Genomic DNA, 21,606 nt, shown 5'->3' with positions numbered 1-21,606 from the left:
ATTAATATTATTAATGAAAAAAATTGTAAGGATTATTTTTATAGTTGTAGAGCTTAAAATTTTGAGACTCCTTCAATTTTTGAGACTATGAACCGTAGACCTGGTTGCCCTGCCTCAAAGTCAGTTCTGATTAAAGATTTGATACGAATATTTTTTATTGGTCTATTTAAATATTTTAGTTCGTCTTAAAATTAATCTTTTCAATTAGTTTGACTTTTAGTGTTGCAAGGTGAATTTATTGTAGCGTTATTTTTAGGAGAAGTTGAATAGTGTACCTTGAACCAATCACAAAATACCATTTAATTTTAACATATTTATTTATTTAACAAAAAATACAATTGTTTGTTGTTTCCAAGACATTTTACAATGAATTTAAATTTACCCAACTTTTTGAGTTGGATAAATAAATTTACTTTATTTTGTAGAACAAACAATTATATTATAATTGTGATATTATGTTTCGAGAAGTTTTCATAATTGCTTCAACAAGCACAATTTAAAGCTTTCTTAAATTGATTATTGTGTTCAAAAACAACTTTAATTTCACTTTAGTAATTACGGTACCACAATTATATCAAAGAGACAACACCTGCAAAATGGGGTTTGCATCCGTACACTTGCTTAAAGAATCACTTTTTAATTAATCACGCAAAGATAAGTTTAGAAATATGTGGTGATTTATGAATGTGCCTTACACCTATACTTTCAATTCAATGATAGTGTCGATTTCTTTTTTTTTTGAAATATATAGCATCTAAGAAAACATAAGGTAGTGGATACAGCTTATGAAAAGATAAGCATGTACAAGATTTTACTTAGACAGTGATGAAGAAAATTTGGTTTTCTCTATCACTTGCCTCACCCAAAATAAGAAACTGATTTGAAATGAAAGTTGTGATGTTCATTTATGTTTACACCAACGAAAGTACAAAAGATATGAAAGGATTCTTTAAGCAAGTGGCTACTTGAGAGAATTCTTTTCCTACCATTGAAACGGAGGCTAAAGGTGCAAATGTGAGTTAGGTTATCTAGCACTAAGTATTAACATGCAGATGAATCTAAATCTCCATTTAATAATGAGATGTGGACTGTTGCCCAACTTTCCCAAGGTGAGATGGTGATGAGGATAAAAGATAGCTGACACAAACCATTTGCAAAATCTTCTCCTTAACATCGAACCGTATTTCCTTCACCTCTAATAAAGCTAACTCACGCTAACATGATCTGAAACCAATTGAAAAAAAGTAAATTAAAATCAAAACTTTATATTGAAGCAGAGATATCTACAGCCAAAACATATTAGTGTATTTACTATGTTTTTTATGTTAAGAATAATTACATTTTTTATGTTAAGAATAATCTACTATGCAGAGAAGATCGATGTTCCAACCTGTGATAACCGAGAGGAATCTGAAGCAGAGTTCTGGTATGCATCAGCAAAATATTCCTTGTCAAAGTACCATAAATAAGAATAAAAGAATCATAATCAAAAGCAAAAAAATCGAAGAAACTGCTAATCATAGAAGAACAAGGAACCGTACCGGACAATAGATAACTTGCAAAACCATTTAACGGCGGCAACCGGTAATACGGAGGAGGAAAGTGAAACCGCCGATTGCGCTAGGGTTTCTTTCACCCTCACAATACCAATTTGGACTATCAACTTTTAACTCAATCAGGCCCAATGACCTGAATTAATTCAAATTTCATGTATAGCTTTTATCTCAAAATAAAAACTATATTTTACATTATTTTATTTGTAATGTTTTAAAAAGAATTTAAGAAAATTAATACTTTTTGTAAATTTTTTATTTTATTTCTAAAAAAACATCTTTATCTTTATAATATAAATGAAATATAGTTGTGAACTATTTAAAAATAATTAATATCATTATATCATATCTTACTAAATTATAACTCTACAATTTCTTTTTATTAAAGTTTTTCTCCAAAAGCTTCAAAGTTAAAATTGATATTTCTAACTCCTATCACTATTAATTCTTTTTACTTTATTTTTATTTTTCTACCAACAACTATCACTACTAATATTTTCTATTAATCAATTAATTAATTAAATTCAATTTAAATAAAAACACAAATAAAAAACTAATATTTGCTAATATTTTTCTATCTTTCTAAAAGCCTATTGTTATTGTTACACACGATAGACCAATTTTCTCTAACAACAAATATTATTATTACTTATTTATTTATTATTAAATAAATAAACGACCACATGCGCCAACGTTTCAACTCGCTACACCCAGTTAAAAACGAAAGATTAAATGTAACTTTGAGTAAAGTGTGGCAGCAATAAAAGTGGAAGGGAAATGGGATCAAATTTTGTTTTTGTTTTGTTTACCTTTATGGAAACACAATAAATTATTTTGTTCACTCCTTCTTTTGTTTATGATATAATTATTTCTTTTTTCTCATTTTTATTTTCTCTTAAATACTTCAATTTTAAGAAATTATTTTTGAATTTGATACAATAAAATTAAGGCAAAATTATACGCAGGGTCCTTTATCTTATTTTTTTTAACAAGGTGGTCCTTTAAGTTTATTTCGCTACAAAGTGGTCCTTTATCTTAACAAAGTTTGCACCGCTTACCTTTTTCACAAACTTCGTTCAAAAAAACGCTTATGTGGCAGTAACCATTGCTGATGTGTCATTTAACTCTGGTGAATAGATATTTGTCACATGCAAAAATAGGATTATCCCTAATTTCAGATTAAACTTAATTTCAACTTGGTGACTGAACCCCGAGCTTGAAGACGAAGACGACGAAGCGACTGGAGACGAACACGAAGCGGCTGGAGATGAACATGAAGCGACTGGAGAATCATAACTCGTGTGAGCAAACGAAGCTGACCTAGGTAAGAAAGCTGCATTTTAAGTTTTTATTTTGTGTATTTGATTGTATGTTTAGGTGTAATGTTACGTTGATAGTAGCTTTGATGTGTTGATGTTAGGGTTTGTTGTTTATTTGATTGTTGGGTCTGGAATTTCGTACTATTAACAGGTAATGGATGGGTTTAATGTTGATTTCCACCATGGGGGGTATTTTGATGGTGACAAATATGAAGGAGGGGAACTGACTAACTGGACGTGTGATGGTGATAGATGGAGTTACTTTGAGATCTTAGGGGTTGTGAAAGAGATGAAGTATGAAGGGGTCTTGGAGATGTGGTATGACTTTGCTGGAACATTGAAGCCGTTAGAAGATGACTTTGGTAATTTGTTGTATAGGTTGTCAGGTGACATGATTTATGAAGTGAGACATACAAATATGACTGGAGAAAAATACACAGTTGATCTAAAGAAGTTTGAGTGCTCTTGTAGGATTTGGATGCTCACTGGCATTCCTTGCTATCATGCAATTACTTGCATCCAAAGTAGATCCGAAAGCCCAACTGACTACATTCCCTCCTTCTATAGGAAGGATACTTACCAGGCTTGCTACCAACCATTGATTTATCCAATAAATGGGGAAAACTTATGGGAGTTGACACCATATCCTGATATACTTCCACCACCAACCAGAAGAGCACCAGGTAGGCCAAAAAGAAGGAGAAACAAGGATGCTGATGAAAAGAGGAATGATGCAACACATGTTTCAAGAAAGGGGCTTCCAAACAAGTGCTCAGTATGTGGTATGTCTGGACACAACAAAGCATCTTGTCCAGCTGCTCCAAGGCAATCCCAAACTGCCACCAATGTTGAATCACAAACTGCCACCAATGTGGAATCACAGACTGTCCAATCTCAACCAACCCAAAGAATGCAAACAAGACAGTCATCTCTAAGCCAGCCCCAAGTTGGTGAAGCCCCAACAACAAGAGTCCGGACACGACAAACCATCACAGTTGCTCAGTTGCTTGCAATGAGAAGGGCAAGACAAGGACCAACTGCTGCATTTCAGCCACCAACAAGCCAGAGACCAAAGCTGGCCATAAAGAGAAAGGGAAAATAGAATCTTGTTGGATTGGTGTTACTGCATTCTGTTTATTTTGTGTTTTTTGGTGAAAATTGGTGTTACATGATATCTTTTGAGCTGGTGTGTTTGAGGTGTAATTTGTAATAGAAATGTTGTACTGATGTAATCTTGTTGGATTGTTACTTTGTATTTTGGACCTAATCTTGCTGTACTGATGTAATCTTGCTGTACTCATGCTGGAGCTTTAATTTTGAATATATGGTTCTTATTTTGGATTTTGGTCCTAATATGGATCTAAAACATATATGATTCTTATTTTGTATTTTGAGTACTGTATCAATGTATTATGGATCTACAACATTGTGGATGTGTTTCAATCTATTAAGTTCTTCTTTAGGTTATTTTTGAGGTACCAAATATATGAACAAAACCTGGAAATTATATTTAAGATTGTAACAAATCAGGACTATTTGTTTTAAATTTGTAACAACCAGATCCTTCTACTTATATTGTAGTAACATAATCCGTACATTGGTCAATGCAGAATGTTATACAAATACAACACAAAATATGCAGAATTGATATAATCATTAGCTTCATGTTTTACACTGCAGTACAATTTGGTTATTCATTCAACATTGCTTGATCAAAATAAACATCAACCCTACACGAACAAGTGGGTGCAATTTCATATTGAGAAGCACCTGAAATGAATGTATTAGAGCTCTGACTTCTTCGATTTGGACCACTGCTACCATATGAGCCATTGATTGTTCACTGCTTTCTAACGGGTTGTGAACTACTAGTATTTAGAAAATAATTAATATCATTATATCATATCTTATTAAATTATAATTCTACAATTTCTTTTTATTAAATTTTCTCTCCAAAATCTTCAAAGTTAAAATTGGTATTTTTAACTCCTATCACTATTAATTATTTTTATTTTATTTTTATTTTTCTACCAACAACTTTTTCACTACTAATATTTTCTATTAATAAATCAATAAATAAAATTCAATTTAAATAAAAACACAAATAAAAAATTAAAATTTACCAACCACCTCAAATACTGATATTTTTCTATCTTTCTAAAAGCCTATTGTTACACACGATAGACCCTCTAACAACAAATATTATTATTATTTATTTATTTATTTATTATTAAATAAATAAATGACCACATATGCGCCAACGTTTCAACCAGTTAAAAATGAAAACAGCAAGGATTCTTTTTCTTATAAATTTCATTTTCACTTTGGGAAATAGATTGATTAAATGTAACTTTGAGTAAACTGTGGCAACAATAAAAATGGAAGGGAAATGGAATCAATTTTTATTTTTTTTTTGTTTACCCTTTTATGGAAACACAATAAATTATTTTGTTTACTCCTTCTTTTATTTATGATATAATTATTTCCTTTTTTTTTCATTTTTATTTTCTCATTTTTATTTTCTCTTAAATACTTGAATTTTAAGAAATTATTTATGAATCTGATACAATAAAATTAAAGATGATTAAATAAATAAAAATTCATTATCTACATAAGTTTTGTTGTCTCCATTTTTCTTCTTTATTTGTAATAAATTATTTTAAGAGTAATCAATTTGATTATTGCAGTGAAATGGATATAGCCTATGTTTGGCTTTTTAGAAAAATCGTGATACCACTAGGGGTGGCAAAACGGGCCGCCCGCCCCGCCTTATGCCCGCCAAAAAACGAGCGGGGAGGGCATGCCCGTCAAGTAAAATGGGCATCAAAATCATGCCCGTCCCGCCAAGATGGCGGGTTGGCGGGCGGCGGGCTTACCCGCCTATTTTTATTTATATTTTTTTAATAGATTAATATGCTTTTTTTACCTTTTAATTAAACTTTTCACTTATTTTTTAAAACAATTTTTTATAAAAGTAATTTTTTAACAAATTTACTCTAAAAAATATTACATATATTTATAAATAAATGTATAAAATAAACCATCAAGAATTGCAATTACTAAAATTAACTAAAAAAAAGTGAGTTTTGGAGGAGCGGGTTTTGGCGAGCGGCGGGCTTTGGCGGGACGGGTATGGCGGGCGGCGGGTTTTGGCGGGGCGGACTTTGGCGAGCGGCAAGTCTAAAATTCCAACTCAACCCGCCAATTTTTGGCGGGTGCGCGGGCGGTCCGGCGAGCCCCGGCATGTTTTGCCACCCCTAGATACCACCACACGTTTCTTAGATGCTACATATTGTTGCTTCTCTAAATCACGGTGAGAATAGCTTTGGCCGTGCGATAGCAGTAATCTACCGGCTTTCCAAACATCCGCATAGGGGAAGCTACTATGCCAATTGAAAAGAAAGAAGTTTCCATAGTCAAAGATAATGTCGCTGGAAGAGAGTGCCCTTTATTTAATCACAATACAAAACTCTATAACATGCATGTCACTATGTTAATGATACTAATTTTAATTATATTTTTCTTTGCTGCATAAACAAAACAAAATAACTGCATTCGATTATATTTCTATGTATCTCATAAAGCTTTTAAATATATATTAGTACTTATACCCGTGCGAGGTATGGGTTAAATATTTTTTAGATAAAAAAACTATTTTAAAAATATTTATACTTTATAAATTTTAATTATAGTAAGATTATTATTTTATAGATAAAATGTTGTTGTTATTAATAGTGTTCTTTCCTAACAGGTGGCCAGCAACGGTAGGCTTGATCTTTGCTGATGGTTGAGAGAAAAAATGAAGGTTGTGCCTGCAAGACACTCCGATGCCAAAGTAAGTGAAGGAACAAGGAGGTACAACCAAAAATATAAGATTTTGGGTGAGAGAAATGAATTACCTTGCCCTCTAGAGGTAGAGGGTGTGGTGGTCGTTTTCTTTACCTCCCCGTTTCACTTGGGAGGACGGCACGCTAAACCCTTCACGCGAAATTTGGAAGGAGAATGCGCCCGTGGTGGGATGAATTTTATTTCAGTTCTTCCTACGATATCACACGAACTTTCTTATTTGTCCTACGAGTAGGAAAGGGAAAAAAAGATCTCAACTAAACCCTAGGAGTTTGCTAAGTGTGGGGATTTACACCTAGACTAGAAATTCTGGAGTCCGGGAGGTCGGTTATACATAGGGAAGTGTTTAAACACCCTACATATCTGTAGTACTCTACAGGAACCTTCTCTGTGTCATTGTGTTTGTGTTTATTGCTAATGATTGGGAAAGTTTCTCCTTTGTATTAGGAGAAGGAATTGAATTGATTTGAAAAGACAGACAGACAGACAAACTGACTATTTTTGGTATTTTATTAGCTCGCTGAGATTCCTTATGAACCTCATGCCTACATATCCCTAGTGGAAGTCAGAGCTTAATGTAGTTCGGGGAACTAACTAGGGAAATTAATTATTTTTTTTGGTGCCTTGCTCGAAGCTCAAGGTTGAAGCTTTGAATTAAATCTCTGTTTACAGTAAAGAGACATGAAATTATCTCTACAGAGAGGTATTTGTACTATTCTACCACAAACATTTAAAGGAGTGACAGAATAACTGAATTCATTTCATTCAAGAGGGGGACCTTACTTGTGTATGTGCAAGTATACCAGTCAAATGCCTCTTAAATGAAAGAAAGATGCTCATCCAAATTAGGGAAAGTTACCACATGTCTGGGTTTTACTGCCAGCTCATGCCTTTCAAAATCCTAAATGGGAGACTTGATTAAAATTGAAATGAAATGTTTGTTTGTTTGAATGTGGTAGAGTAGTAAAAATATCTCTCTATAGAGATAAGCTATGTCTATCTACTGTATAAAAGATTTGACTTTAGCTGGCTTGTATGAGGCCCAAGCTTGAGGCTTTTTGATTGATTAATTAATATTATTGACTCTGGGAGATGACTCCACTGGGAATTAATTACAGGGTATTTTTGTGTTCTGTACAAAGCCCAGAATTGAGGCTGACTCTACTTAGGGAGACTCTATTTGTGTGCCTTGTACAAAGCCCAAGGTTGTGGCTAACTGTTGAGGATAATTGAATGACTCTATTTTATGTGCCTTGTACAAAGCCCAAGGTTGTGGCTAACTCTAGTTAGGGGAAAACATTATTTTCTGCCTTGTACAAAGCCCAAGGTTGTGGCGGACTCTTAAATGAATTAAGTATGGATGACTATATGGGGAAAGATCCTAAGTGTTAGGAATCTTTGACACATGAAAGATATGGTTTATCTGCCTTGTACAAAGCCCAAGGTTGTGGCTACTGAGTGATGAAGGACTCACTGGGGAGACTCTATTATCTGCCTTGTACAATGCCCAAGGTTGAGGCTGACTCTTGACAGGGGAGTTTTATTGTTTGGGTGCCTTGTATGAAGCCCAAGGTTGAGGCTAACTGTTTTTGTTGGTTTTGACTCTACTGAGGAGGTTTTATTTATTAAAAGACTGTTTTTCTTTGGAAGCTAACCCTTTCCAGGGATTTTGACTCAGCTGGTGAATTTGTCTGTTAAAAGACTGACTTTATCATGTTTTTTGGAGGCTGACCCTTTCCAGGGGTTTTGACTCTTTTGGGGAAATTATCTCCTAAGAGAAATGAATCTTTATTTTTTGACATTTAATGATTGACTTTGGAGGCTAACCCTTTCCAGGGGTTTTTATTGAAATGGAGGTTGATTTTAATTGACTTTGGAGGCTAACCCTTTCCAGGGGTTTTTATTAAAGTGAATGGCAGAAAGATTATCTAATGGAGACTTCTTGTTTAAAGCCCAAGATGAAGGCTGACTCAATACTGAGGATGATCAAACATGGATCCTAGACTCTGCTAAGGAGGATTGATGAAGATAAGGGTGACAGAGACTGTCCATGTCTCTCATTCCAAAAATGTACTCAATGTGAAATTGAGACAAACTTAGCTTGTTTAAAGTCTGGTTTAAATTGGAAGAAACTCACCAGGGTAGGCTAAAAGGTGACTAAAGACCTGTTCCTATGTTTATAAGAAACCTGATGGGTCCTTGTATACAAGCTCAAGAGGAAGCTGGAAATGCTTTTAAGAAGCCTGTGGGTCCTTGTACAAAGCCCAAGAGGAGGCTAATCGAGGGTCCTTGTTATAGCACAAGAGAAAGCTATGTAGTTTTGAACTTATTTTGGCTCTAAGCAAATGGGTAAGAGGTTTCACCGGGAATAATTCCTCTTTGGGTGGATGTGTCCTATTATTTGGATTCTAAGGTTTTTGCCGAGATGTTTCACCGGGAATAATTCATCTTGGGGGTTTGAACTACAGATCTCTAATTAGGAAAGAGCCTTCACCGGGAAGACATTCTCAATCCTAGGTCATATTCCTAATATATATATAGTTTAGCTGTCCTAAGGTTTATACTCAAACGTAGTTCTAAACTAATATATGCACAGTTTATATTTGACAGTAATTTAAACAAAGACTGTAAATTGAAAGCTTGTAAAGCCTAACCTGGATGGAGTGGAGGCCATTGAAGAAGTATGTACAGAGCCTCAACAGTATTTTTGTTGTTTTGTTGATAACAGTTGAATATATATATGATAAACAGTTAATGGTTTTTTAAAACAGAAGAAGTGAAGATGGACAAAGGTCACATAGGTATCTGAAGAGTTTCACCGGGAATAATGCCCTTCAAATACCAGAAGAATGTTTTGAAAACAGAAAGAAGATTTTGAAAATACAGTTTTGAAAACAAGCTAAGAAGAGAAGGTGTTTGGGACTTACACTCTATTAGAGGCCCAGTACTTTACAGTACTGGTGATAAAAGCAATTTGAAAATGATTTGGAATGATACAAGGTTTTGTTGTTTGAAAACCCTAATTATTCGATTTATTCGGAGATTGAAAACAGTTTTGAGAATTGACAAAAGTCAACTTAATTAAAGTAAAAATAAAGATTTTTTACTTAATTAAGACCTAAACAATTAGGGTTTTATCATAAACTTTATTTACAAAATAATTTAGGTTAAAACAAAGTGAAAATATGTATTAAAGTATTTAAGAAAACACCTAAAACATACTATTTTAAACCTAATAAAAATATATGAAATAAATAATATTTTTATGATTTTTTTTATTATTCACAAAATAGGTATATTAAATGACAAGTGTGTGAAAAATGAAGTGAAAATAAATTAATTTGATAGGTGAATTAATTGTGTGAAGTTTGTATAAAAAAGGGAATGAAAATGGGTGCTAAAAAATTGGTTTGGCCCTAGAGAGGTTCGAACCCACGCCCTTCATGATCACATTTCAAAACTTAACCAACTGAGCTGCGCGCGCAGCTTGTTAACTATATACACTTAATATATTATATTTTCAGATAAGCCAGGAAATTCAAATTTTACGCGCGCCATGTTCATCTTCTTCCTCGAGCTTCAGATTTTCAAATTCCTAACTCTCTGGTTTCTCAACTAAATGGCATGATGTAAACATCAATCTCACTCGTTTTTGGACAAGGAACATGATCATGGGCTCAAAATTCATTTATTCTAAGTGTAACTAACGAATTTCATCATGAACACGAAGAACACATAAACCCTAATTTTAAAATTAAATGATGCACAAGCTGAATAAATGAATGATGATAGAGGGTTTTCAATCCTCTGATGATGCTGAACAAGATAGAATCAAGCTTTACCACAAAGAGTGCTTAAATTAAGGAGAGGGAGTTCAGAAACTTACCTCTGAAAATGGAGATCGTGAGGATGATAGAGAGCAACTGGACTTGTATGAATGATCCCAAAAGCTTCCTTGTGGCTCAGTGATGCTAACTGAATGCTTGTAATGACCTCAAACCTCCTGAATTGTTCTATGGACCTCCCTCGATTTCAGCTTCAAGTGAACATGGAGGGTGTTGATTCTCGAGTTACAGATGAGCTGCAGCCATCTGGTTAGCTTCACTATGACCTGAGGAGTGTGTCTGGATGATTGGCTTGCCTTGAAACCTTCTGAATCACTCCATGGACCTCCAACTGCAGATGCTCCAAAGTGAGAGCAACAATGGTGTTCCTCCACCTACAGAAATGATCCAGGTGCTTGGATCACCTCAAATGACCTCCCTTGAGATGTTGGAATGCTCACTTCCCAAAGATAAGCTCTGGTTTGAAGAAATCGATTCTTCTTGCCAAAGAACTTTGAAAAACAATGAACAAGAGAAGAGAAAGAGAAAGCAAGTAATATGGTTGCTTTGGTGTGTTTTTGAATGAGGAATGCATCTGTATTTATAGGCAAATGGATCAGTATAGCTGCAGAGGAGTGAGCTTCCTTAGTGAAGTTGATTTGCTTTCTTAGCCATGAAGGAAGTTTGCAAGTATCTCTTATGCAATGATGAGAATTTTGATTCCATTTGATCAATCCCCTAGCCCTCGATTTTGTTTAATCTTAGGGGACAATTCTGAGCCAGAAATGAGCTCTAATTGGTTGGTGAGAAGATTCCTTGGGTGATTCATCAATTTGCCATAAATTCACAAATGTAATCATTACATAATCACATGTTCTTGTTTTTAGAATCTTCTTCAATTCTTATGGCATGGTGAAAATGAATGCATGGCATGTTTGCAGATGTATTATGGGTCATGTAGCATCTGTATTTGAGGTCATGTGCTCAAAACTTCAAAGTTCCAAAATGATGCATGACCTATAATTTCACTTCATGAGGCCAACTTTGAACAAGCATAACTCTTAGCTCAAATTGAATTTTGAGAAGGTTGAACACAATTTGGAAAGCCCTAAACATCTACTTTAAATCATTAGTTTATGTCTTCTTCAGAATCCTTTGGGAAATTTGTGAAAAATGAGGCCAAAGTTGGAAGAAAACTAGGTTAAAACACTTAGAAAAATTTCTAAGTGTTTATGACCTAAACTTCAAAATTTCCAAAACTTCATAAATGGTTGATCTTTTGAAAAAAGTTCCCTTGTAAGATGTTGTTTTATTTGGCAAGATCTACAACTTTCATGTTGGAAGTTTTTTGAGTTGTGTAGGTGAAATTTTGAGATCTCACCATGCCTTAAAAAACCCTAATTCCCGACTTTTCGCTCCTTGATGAATTTCTTTGAATTTCTTTGGCCAAATGACTTTGACATCCATATATTGATGATATTGATCCTTGAAAGTCATTTTTTGACCAAAAACCTTAAAAGTCAATGATGATCCTTCACAGTTGACTTTTTCCTGACAAAGTGAATTTTTGGGCTTTTGTGTAGAAATAAGATCTTCTCCCCAAATGGATGATATAAATGGATTATATGGAGGTAGTAGAGATCCTTGAATCATGTCTTGAGTTTTGGATTCATGCCCTGATCAAAAGTCAACTATCTTGGTGAATTAGGTCAAAACCCTAATTTGTCGACCATGTGAAAATGATGACTGTAGACTTTGAATTGAAGTGTGATGTCTAGTAGATCTTGTCATATGAGTTATTTGAAGATGATTGATGTCTTTGAATGACCCTCTGAGGTTTTTCAGGGTTCCCCAAATGTGATCCCTGACTTTAGTCCTTGATAGGCTCAAAACCCTAGTCTGGTGACCTGAGTAAACCTGTACTCATATGATTGGATGTCTAATCAATCATAGATGAGAAAAGTGAAGTTTTTGAGCCCCATGATTGTATTAGGGACTAATCCTTGTATTGATTGATCCTTTGCCTGAGCTTTCTTGTCTTTGAGCATCCTCGATTAGGTACCAGATGGAGAAATGACTGCTCTGAGTACTTGTTTTGACCTGATGAAAAATCCTGAAGATATGCCATCTCAGGGGGGTCAAAAATTAGGGTATGACAGAGGGCTATTTATAATGCTCTCTTTGGTGTAGATTGGATCCCTTATTTTCGTGTGCTTGGGCGCTATTCGCGGCTCAGAATATAAGAGACCGTCAGATTAGGTCTTGACAAGTGGGCCCGGAGAAACTAGCCGTTGCCGAGCACTGGATACCCGTGTGCTCGGTTGGCAATCAGTTTTGCCCAGTAGAGAAGGGCCACGAGGAAGCGGTGCCCACTCGGATGAACTGTTGCAGAAGATCGCTGATGACTACAAGAGCAAGGTGTCCGCCTTGGAGAAGAGCCACAAGGAAGCGGTGGCCTCCTTACAGACGGAATTGACCGAGGTGAGGAAGGATCTGGTGACTAGTGTCGAGGCTCTGGCCGGGAAAGAGGCAGCCCTGAGGGATCTAGGAGTGCAGCATGCTCTGCTCATCAGGACTCTGTATGGGTTGACATTATCTTTGGCGGTGAGTGAAGCAGCTCTTCGACGATCCATGGCCCCTGCGGAGGATGAGACTGACAGGGAGAAGGCCCTTCAACCTCGGGCAGACTTGATCAACTATATCCGGGTTCTGGGTGATGATTGCATGGCTACCGCTCAGGATACCTACGACTCCACCGTGGCTCAGCTAAAATTGAAGAATCCGGGGGTGAAGTTGGCAACCGAGGATATCGGGCCTTTCCATCGGACCGAGGAGGGCTAGGTGGTGTCTCCTGGCCTTGAAGAAGGGAGTGGCGCTAGGGAGTCTGCCGAGCAAGGGGACTAGGGTGTGCATATGGATGAAGTGATTTAAGGATTTGGTTGTGTTTATTTTTTGTGTTCAGCTGTTTGGCCTACATGCCTTTTAACTTTAGATATTTTGTTTGAGGGGTATGCCCCTCTTTTTTGTAACTGATAATTACCGGCCTGGCCTTCGTGGTCCAGTGTCTGGCATAATTTATGGGTCGTAGGCCTTTTAATTGCGCAAGCTTTTGCTCGTTAATCTTGGAATGTTTTTATCTGTTTATTTTGTTTTCTATTGTTTATCGGGGAGTGGGAATAGCTAACAGCGTGTGTTGTTTCCCAAAAGGTTTTTCTTTTTATTTGTTCAATGTATGGATATACGTGTATGTTGTTCCCCATGCTTCTCTAGAAATTAAGTGCCTCTTCGATACTTCCTATGTCGGTTTCCTTTTCTTTTTCTTCTATAAAAGGAAGGTGTGAGGGTTTCCTGCTTCTCACTCTCGCTTTGCTTACCACAATGGATCATTTTGAAGGCAAGAAGGTTTCCAAGGTGTCTTAGCCTCCTCCTCTAGTGAAGAAGAAAGGAGGTCCCTCTAAAGCTGCTCCCTTATCGAACGAGGGTCATGCCATGACGACCCGGTCGAAGTCCTCGAAGCAGGAGGGTGCCACTCAGGAACGTGATTCTGACTCCGAGTGGGATACGGATTATCTTCAGTGTATCAATTCAGAGGAATTTCTGCGCCATAACCAAGAAGTCTAATGTAATTTTCTCGTGTTCATGTTTTTCTGTACTCCGTTCGATGAATAAATAAAGACTGTTAAATTGTTGTTTAATCTCTCTGTTTTTTTGTGTGACTCTAGTCGTGTTTGAGGTAGGGATTTTGCTTGGTTAGTTATGCGGTCGTCAAGTGTGGGGAACTTGGCCGACTGCCGGGGTCAAGTGCCCGGCTGGGGTGAATCTCAGACCTCGTTATTTTGGGGTCTGAGTCTCACGGCGTGAACGGTCCCTTCGCGAGTAGGGTGTTCTACCATCAGGGTACTGTTATGACGGGGGTGCTCGAAGCACGTGCCCCCCCCCAAAGGACTAAGTTCTTGCTCGATTAAAAGAGCGGACACCTGTCATTTCGTTTCAACATGAGGTGTTAGGCTTGTACCTAGGCTACACCTGTGCTTTCGAGAGTTCCCTTGGAGCGTATGTTCGACTCTTAGTTGTAGTACTGTTTATGCTTTTCAGCATTCCATAGTCGAGCAAGTTCTTCTTCCTGTAAGTTTTCCAAGTAGTATTCCCCGTTTTCGGTCTTTGCTCGGACACGATAGGGGCCTTCCCAGTTCGCGGCCAGTTTGCCCTCGCGAGAATCTTTGTGGTTCCTTTTAAGTACCAAACTGCCTACTTTGAACTCTCGTTTGATGACCCTCATGTCGTATCTCAAGGCGATCCTCTGCTTGAGTGATGCGTCGCGAAGAGCGGCGCCCGATTGGATTTCTTCGATTAGGTTGAGTTCTTCCTTGACGGCTTCGCCGTTCATTTCCTCGTCTAGAGGCTCTTCGATCCGCATGGTGAGCTCATAGACTTCGATTGGTATTACAGCCTCGGATCCGTATGTCAAGCAAAAGGGGGTTTCCCCGGTGGTAGAGTGGAGCGTAGTCATGTAGGCCCAGAGGATGTTGTGTATCTCTTCGACCTGCCACTTTTTGATCTCGTCGAGTCTTCTTTTAAGGCCTCTCACCTGTGATGGGTCGACACCGGTGCGAATAGCAACAAAAAAAATCATAATAACATACTTTAATTTATTTTAGGCAAAATATTATTTTTTTGTCTCTTATTTACTTGGTTCAACCTTTTACTTAGTTGGTTCAATTTTTTCCTTAACTTTAAAAAAATTATTTGACCCCTCAACTCTACAAATTAAATTAAATTGTTTATCTTTTCTGTTCAAATTTTAATTTTATTTTTTAAAAAATTAATTTTTTTTTAAAAATTACATAATTAACCGATGTTTCAAAAAAATTACAGAAATGATCATTTTTTTATTCATTTTAGACATTGTCGCCATTCTAGGTGGAGAGTACACCTAAAAAAAAGACCAAATCGCAACCCATGTGGCGACAAGATTTAAATTTAATTTTTTAAAAAAATGTGGCGGTTCAAAACTGCCGCAAATTTATATATTTTTTAAAAAATTAAATTGACGACGGTTGAACCGTCACAATTTACAAAAATAAAAAATTAAATTTAAGTGTTGTCGCCACATGGGGAGGCGACTTGGTCTCTATTTTAGATATAGTCCCCACCTAGAATAGCGACAATATGTAAAATGAGTTAAAAATAGTTATTTCTATAATTTTTTTAAAAATATTGATTAGTTACATAATTTTTTTAAAATAGTGATTATTCTAAAAAGAAATTCTCAAATTTTAGTAATGATGTTAATTTTTCTAGTGTGGCAAATATATGTAACATTAAACTTTTGTGATCAATTAATAAAATACTCTTACATATATTTGATACAATATAAAATGCATATATAAATTTGAAATAAATTATTTAATCATAAAATAGAGAAAGAAAAAAAATTTAACGTTTAAAAATATAAATTTAAAACATTTTATTATCGTATTTATGTGTTAAGTCTCCGTGCATATTATTCGTCAATCATAGAATTTACAAATAGATATATCTCACGAAGATTATAGTGATTGGACAAAATATATATGCATGGAGTCCAATAGTACAAAATAACTACACATAACTTGTGAAATATGGCAATAATATAATGTAATAAAAACACAGAGTGAATTCAACAAAATTACAATATATGTAATGGCCTGTCATATTATATTAATGTTGGAACACAATTTTTTTAAATAAGGAGTCGATATACTAATTTATTAAATAAATAAAAAAATAATAATTTGCGCTAAAACAATAAATAAAGTTGATGTTAAATAAAAAAGTAATACTACAAGTTTTAAGAAAAAAAGATTACAACCATGCATGCAAAGCAATTTCTTAAAGATGTGCATGTATATAGTTCATATTAAAATCTAAACAATTAATGAAAGCATAAGGATAATAATGAAATAAAGAATTCAACTAGTGGTTTTGTGTACATTTCATTTCTGCCCCCATCTCTCCCAATCTCACACCAAATGAAGAAAGAAAAAAAACACTTTTGAACTTAGTAGAATACCTGTGTATTCTTCCGGGCCTAGATAGTACTTAATTTGGTAATATAGTTATTTAAAAAATAACTTTTCAAACAATTCTTTTTATAAGTCTTATAATCAAAATAACTTTTTTTATTTAAAAAAATGTTAAATAATAAATTAATATTATTAATGAAAAAAATTGTAAGGATTATTTTTATAATTGTAGAGCTTAATGTAACACCCCAAATCTACCCGATAAATTATACGGAAAATCAGAGTATAAATTCCAAACAAGTTCATTTGAGGTATCACATATTCGTCATCTCAAAAACATTTACGGCTTACTTGCCTTCATATAGATACATAGCACAATAATTTAAAACGATAATCAAATCATTACTAAAAATCACTTTGTTTAAATTCAATAATTAACTTGCAGCGGAATCAACAAACTTCATAAATATTCAATTCAAGTCGTAGCATCATTGCACGGTAACTTTAAGTTACAATTTAAAACATAGTTCACTTAAAAATTCACCAAACAAAATAATAAATAAAACAATCTCTTTATCCCCCCGAGTGCTACGTATCAGAGCAAGACACCAACTCGAATAACAGCAACTAAAGACTTCATAAAATCACTTCAAACTTCCACCGCTATCTTGAGTACCTGTCCGTTTCCCATGGTAGGGAAACATCATTCAGAAAGGGTGAGATATCTACCAATATAAACAAACGCATGATAAACAATATATTAGAATTTAATCATACGAAATTATCACGTTACAGCTTTCAGACTACATTTATAATAACAATTAACCTGAACAGTTATAATTAACAAAAATAAATAACAACAACATAGTAATAGTTATAACAACTATTTCTCATCTTCCAGACAATACCTGTCACAACACGTCATTAGTATAACAATTTATAATTACAACTCCATATTATCACAATTTAACAACAACTCAAGTCACATCACAATTAAATCACACTCATGCCACATACAATGAGACTCTACAACTGCACATGCATGTGGTACCCAGGGCTTCAGCCCCCATCGCCAATTGCCAGTTAAATAGAGGCATCAAGGCATAAGCCTTCGTCACTAATTTGCCAATCCAGGCCGTCGCTAAAACATGCAAATTATGAGACACTGATGAAATGCAACAAATCACAAACATCACAAAACAACGTCGCGAGGCATACGCCTATATCACAAATGTTACTGATCATTAGGGTAACTCAACGTCGCTTTATTTCCTGCATTTCGCAGTTATCGCCAAATCATAACATTGCATCGTCACTGGCCATAGGCCTAAGACTTTATATCACCACATCACAAATCAACACCATTAATCAATATTCCACACTCAATAACAGCATATATAATTTTCCAGAAAATCACAAAATAGCGAACACCAAATAATACCAAACACGACGATAAAATTATAACCCAACCCCACATACGATCCATCATATCCCCGTTTATAGAGCAAGAACCCCACCCTTACCTTGGATTGGAGATTACTCTATAATTCTACCGATCGAAGCCTTCTAGTCTTAGCTTCTAATCCTTGCCTCTTTTAATCAGAATCAAAAGCTGAATTTTTTTCCAAATATACAGCTACAGTGCGATGATGATATCTCCCAACTCAGACTTTATTTTGAAGATCCCAACGGTCAAAAGTTAGATATAGGTGTTGTGAACCTACCCACAAAATTTGGCGACGATCCAACGGTTAACGAATCGGGGATCTTCGATTTAGTGAGACTGCTGCAAGAAAAACGGGAATGAATTTCTCTCCTATTTTCTCTCTTCTCTACAACTTCCCATGACCAATTCCCCACGACTTTTTCTCTTCTAATTAGTCTAATCCTTATCTTAACCTAATTTCATTAAACCTATTGGGTGTAACATTCACACCCTACCTTTTACTACCACCATCACTTAATTAAGTCCATATAATAAATCTAATATTTCTTCAATACTATTTCTACAACTTAATCAATTAATTAATCAACTAATTAATCATAAAAACCCATGTCAACAATTCTCAACACTCCACAAATTCAATAATTAAATTAGAAATAATTTGAATGTATATAATTAAATAATTAACTAAATACCGGGTGTTACACTTAAAATTTTGAGACTCCTTCAATTTTTGAGACTATGAATCGTAGACCTGGTTGCCCTGCCTCAAAGTCAGTTCTGATTAAAGATTTGATACGAATATTTTTTATTGGTCTATTTAAATATTATAGTTCGTCTTAAAATTAATCTTTTCAATTATTTTGACTTTTAGTGTTGCATGGTGAATTTATTGTAGCGTTATTTTTAGGAGAAGTTGAATAGTGTACCTTGAACCAATCACAAAATACCATTTAATTTTAACATATTTATTTATTTAACAAAAAATACAATTGTTTGTTGTTTCCAAGACATTTTAGAATGAATTTAAATTTACCCAACTTTTTGAGTTGGATAAATAAATTTACTTTATTTTTATTTTATTTTGTAGAACAAACAATTATATTATAATTGTGATATTATGTTTCGAGAAGTTTTCATAATTGCTTCAACAAGCACAATTTAAAGCTTTCTCAATATGATTATTGTGTTAAAAAACAACTTTAATTTCACTTTAGTAATTACGGTACCACAATTATATCAAAGAGACAACACCTGCAAAATGGAGTTTGGATCCGTACACTTGCTTAAAGAATCACTTTTTAATTAATCACGCAAAGATAAGTTTAGAAATATGTGGTGATTTATGAATGTGCCTTACACCTATACTTTCAATTCAATGATAGTGTCTATTTCTATTTTTTGAAATATATAGCATCTAAGAAAACATAAGGTAGTGGATACAGCTTATGAAAAGATAAGCATGTACAAGATTTTACTTAGACAGTGATGAAGAAAATTTGGTTTTCTCTATCACTTGCCTCACCCAAAATAAGAAACTGATTTGAAATGAAAGTTGTGATGTTCATTTATGTTTACACCAACGAAAGTACAAAAGATATGAAAGGATTCTTTAAGCAAGTGGCTACTAGAGAGAATTCTTTTCCTACCATTGAAATGGAGGCTGAAGGTGCAAATGTGAGTTAGGTTGTCTAGCACTAAGTATTAACATGCAGCTGAATCTAAATCTCCATTTAATAATGAGATGTGGACTGTTGCCCAACTTTCCCAAGGTGAGATGGTGATGAGGATAAAAGATAGCTGACACAAACCATTTGCAAAATCTTCTCCCTAACATCGAACCGTATTTCCTTCACCTCTAATAAAGCTAACTCACGCCAACATGATCTGAAACCAATTGAAAAAAAGTAAATTAAAATCAAAACTTTATGTTGAAGCAGAGATATCTACAGCCAAAACATATTAGTGTATTTACTATGTTTTTTATGTTAAGAATAATTACATTTTTTATGTTAAGAATAATCTACTATGCAGAGAAGATCGATGTTCCAACCTGTGATAACCGAGAGGAATCTGAGGCAGAGTTCTGGTCTGCATCAGCAAAATATTCCTTGTCAAAGTACCAGAAATAAGAATAAAAGAATCAAAATCAAAAGCAAAAAAATCGAAGAAACTGCTAATCATAGAAGAACAAGGAACCGTACCGGACAATAGATAACTTGCAAAACCATTTAATGGTGGCAACCGATAATACGGAGGAGGAAAGTGAAACCGCCGATTGCGCTAGGGTTTCTTTCACCCTCACAATACCAATTTGGACTATCAACTTTTAACTCAATTAGGCCCAATGACCTGAATTAATTCAAATTTCATGTATAGCTTTTATCTCAAAATAAAAACTATATTTTACATTATTTTATTTGTAATGTTTTAAAAAATATTTAAAAAAATTAATACTTTTTGTAAATTTTTTATTTTATTTCTAAAAAACATCTTTATCTTTATAATATAAAAATGAAATTTAGAATACATGTTCACTGCTAACTAGAAAATAAGTAATATCATTATATCATATCTTACTAAATTATGATTCCACAATTTTTTATTATTAAATTTTTTCTCCAAAATCTTCAAAGTTAAAATTGATATTTTTAACTCCTATCACTATTAATTCTTTTTATTTTATTTTCATTTTTCTACCAACAATTTTCACTACTAATATTTTCTATTAATCAATTAATTAATAAAATTCAATTTAGATAAAAACACAAATAAAAAACTAAAATTTACCAACCACCTCAAAATACTAATATTTTTCTATCTTTCTAAAAGCTTATTGTTACACACGATAGACCAATCTACAATATAAGAAAGTTCACTGATCTGGAAAATACCATATTGCCCTTCTGTTACCAAATTCTACCATGTGGATTCCTTAACCATCTTTCTTTTCTTTTGCTTCTACTTTATGTGCCTAGGGTTGCTTCTATTTTGAAAAATCGTTCTCTCTCTTCCTCTACCTCTCTCTTCCTCTTCCTCTTTCTTTTGTCTCTCTTTCTCTAATAACGTTCTTCTTCTGATTTCTATGCAGATGAATATGATGTTGATGGTGACGATGAACACGTTTGCTGATGATATCGTGATGTTGCTTTTGAACCGTTGATGGTTGTTGCTAAGGCTTACGGTCGATAAATTGATGATGATGTTGGTGACGCTCAAAGTCACAACAAATCGATGAGATCTTTCTTTGTTTTTTCGTGTTTTGAGTTCTCTAATCTCTCTTCTTCTCTCAATATTTTCTGAAGGGTTTGTGTAAAAAATGAGGAAGATGATGATAAAATAAGGTTTCATGAACGTTAGTGTTGTATCCCATTTACTGAATATGAAGTGAGTTCTTTTTCTTTCTTCTCATAGTTTTTGGAAAATTTGTATTCATGTTTAAACTTTGTTGTCAAGACAACAGGATCTTGACCTAAGAGAAGTAAGGGGAGGTGATGAAATGAGATTGAATCACCTTTGCGAAAAGCTAGGAGTGAATCTGGTGGGAACAAAAGGATTGGGGTTGAATGTTGAATCTCTCATCAACTATCTACCCAATACTAAAATGTAGCCCAA

General features: G+C 34.5%; 1 long non-coding RNA gene across 1 annotated transcript; it reads right to left on the bottom strand.

The window, feature by feature from the left end:
- Positions 1-879: 879 nt before the first annotated feature.
- Positions 880-1,675, bottom strand: LOC131638287 (uncharacterized). Its single transcript, XR_009294632.1, has 3 exons — positions 1,542-1,675; positions 1,391-1,447; positions 880-1,224 (listed from the first exon to the last, which is right to left on the bottom strand). It is a non-coding gene; the product is annotated as an uncharacterized LOC131638287 (long non-coding RNA).
- Positions 1,676-21,606: the final 19,931 nt, after the last annotated feature.

Source organism: Vicia villosa, unplaced genomic scaffold, assembly GCF_029867415.1.
Source record: "Vicia villosa cultivar HV-30 ecotype Madison, WI unplaced genomic scaffold, Vvil1.0 ctg.002247F_1_1, whole genome shotgun sequence".
Lineage (NCBI taxonomy): Eukaryota > Viridiplantae > Streptophyta > Magnoliopsida > Fabales > Fabaceae > Vicia > Vicia villosa.
Note: the sequence above shows the minus strand (reverse complement) of the source record. Positions and strands in the feature narration are given on the sequence as shown.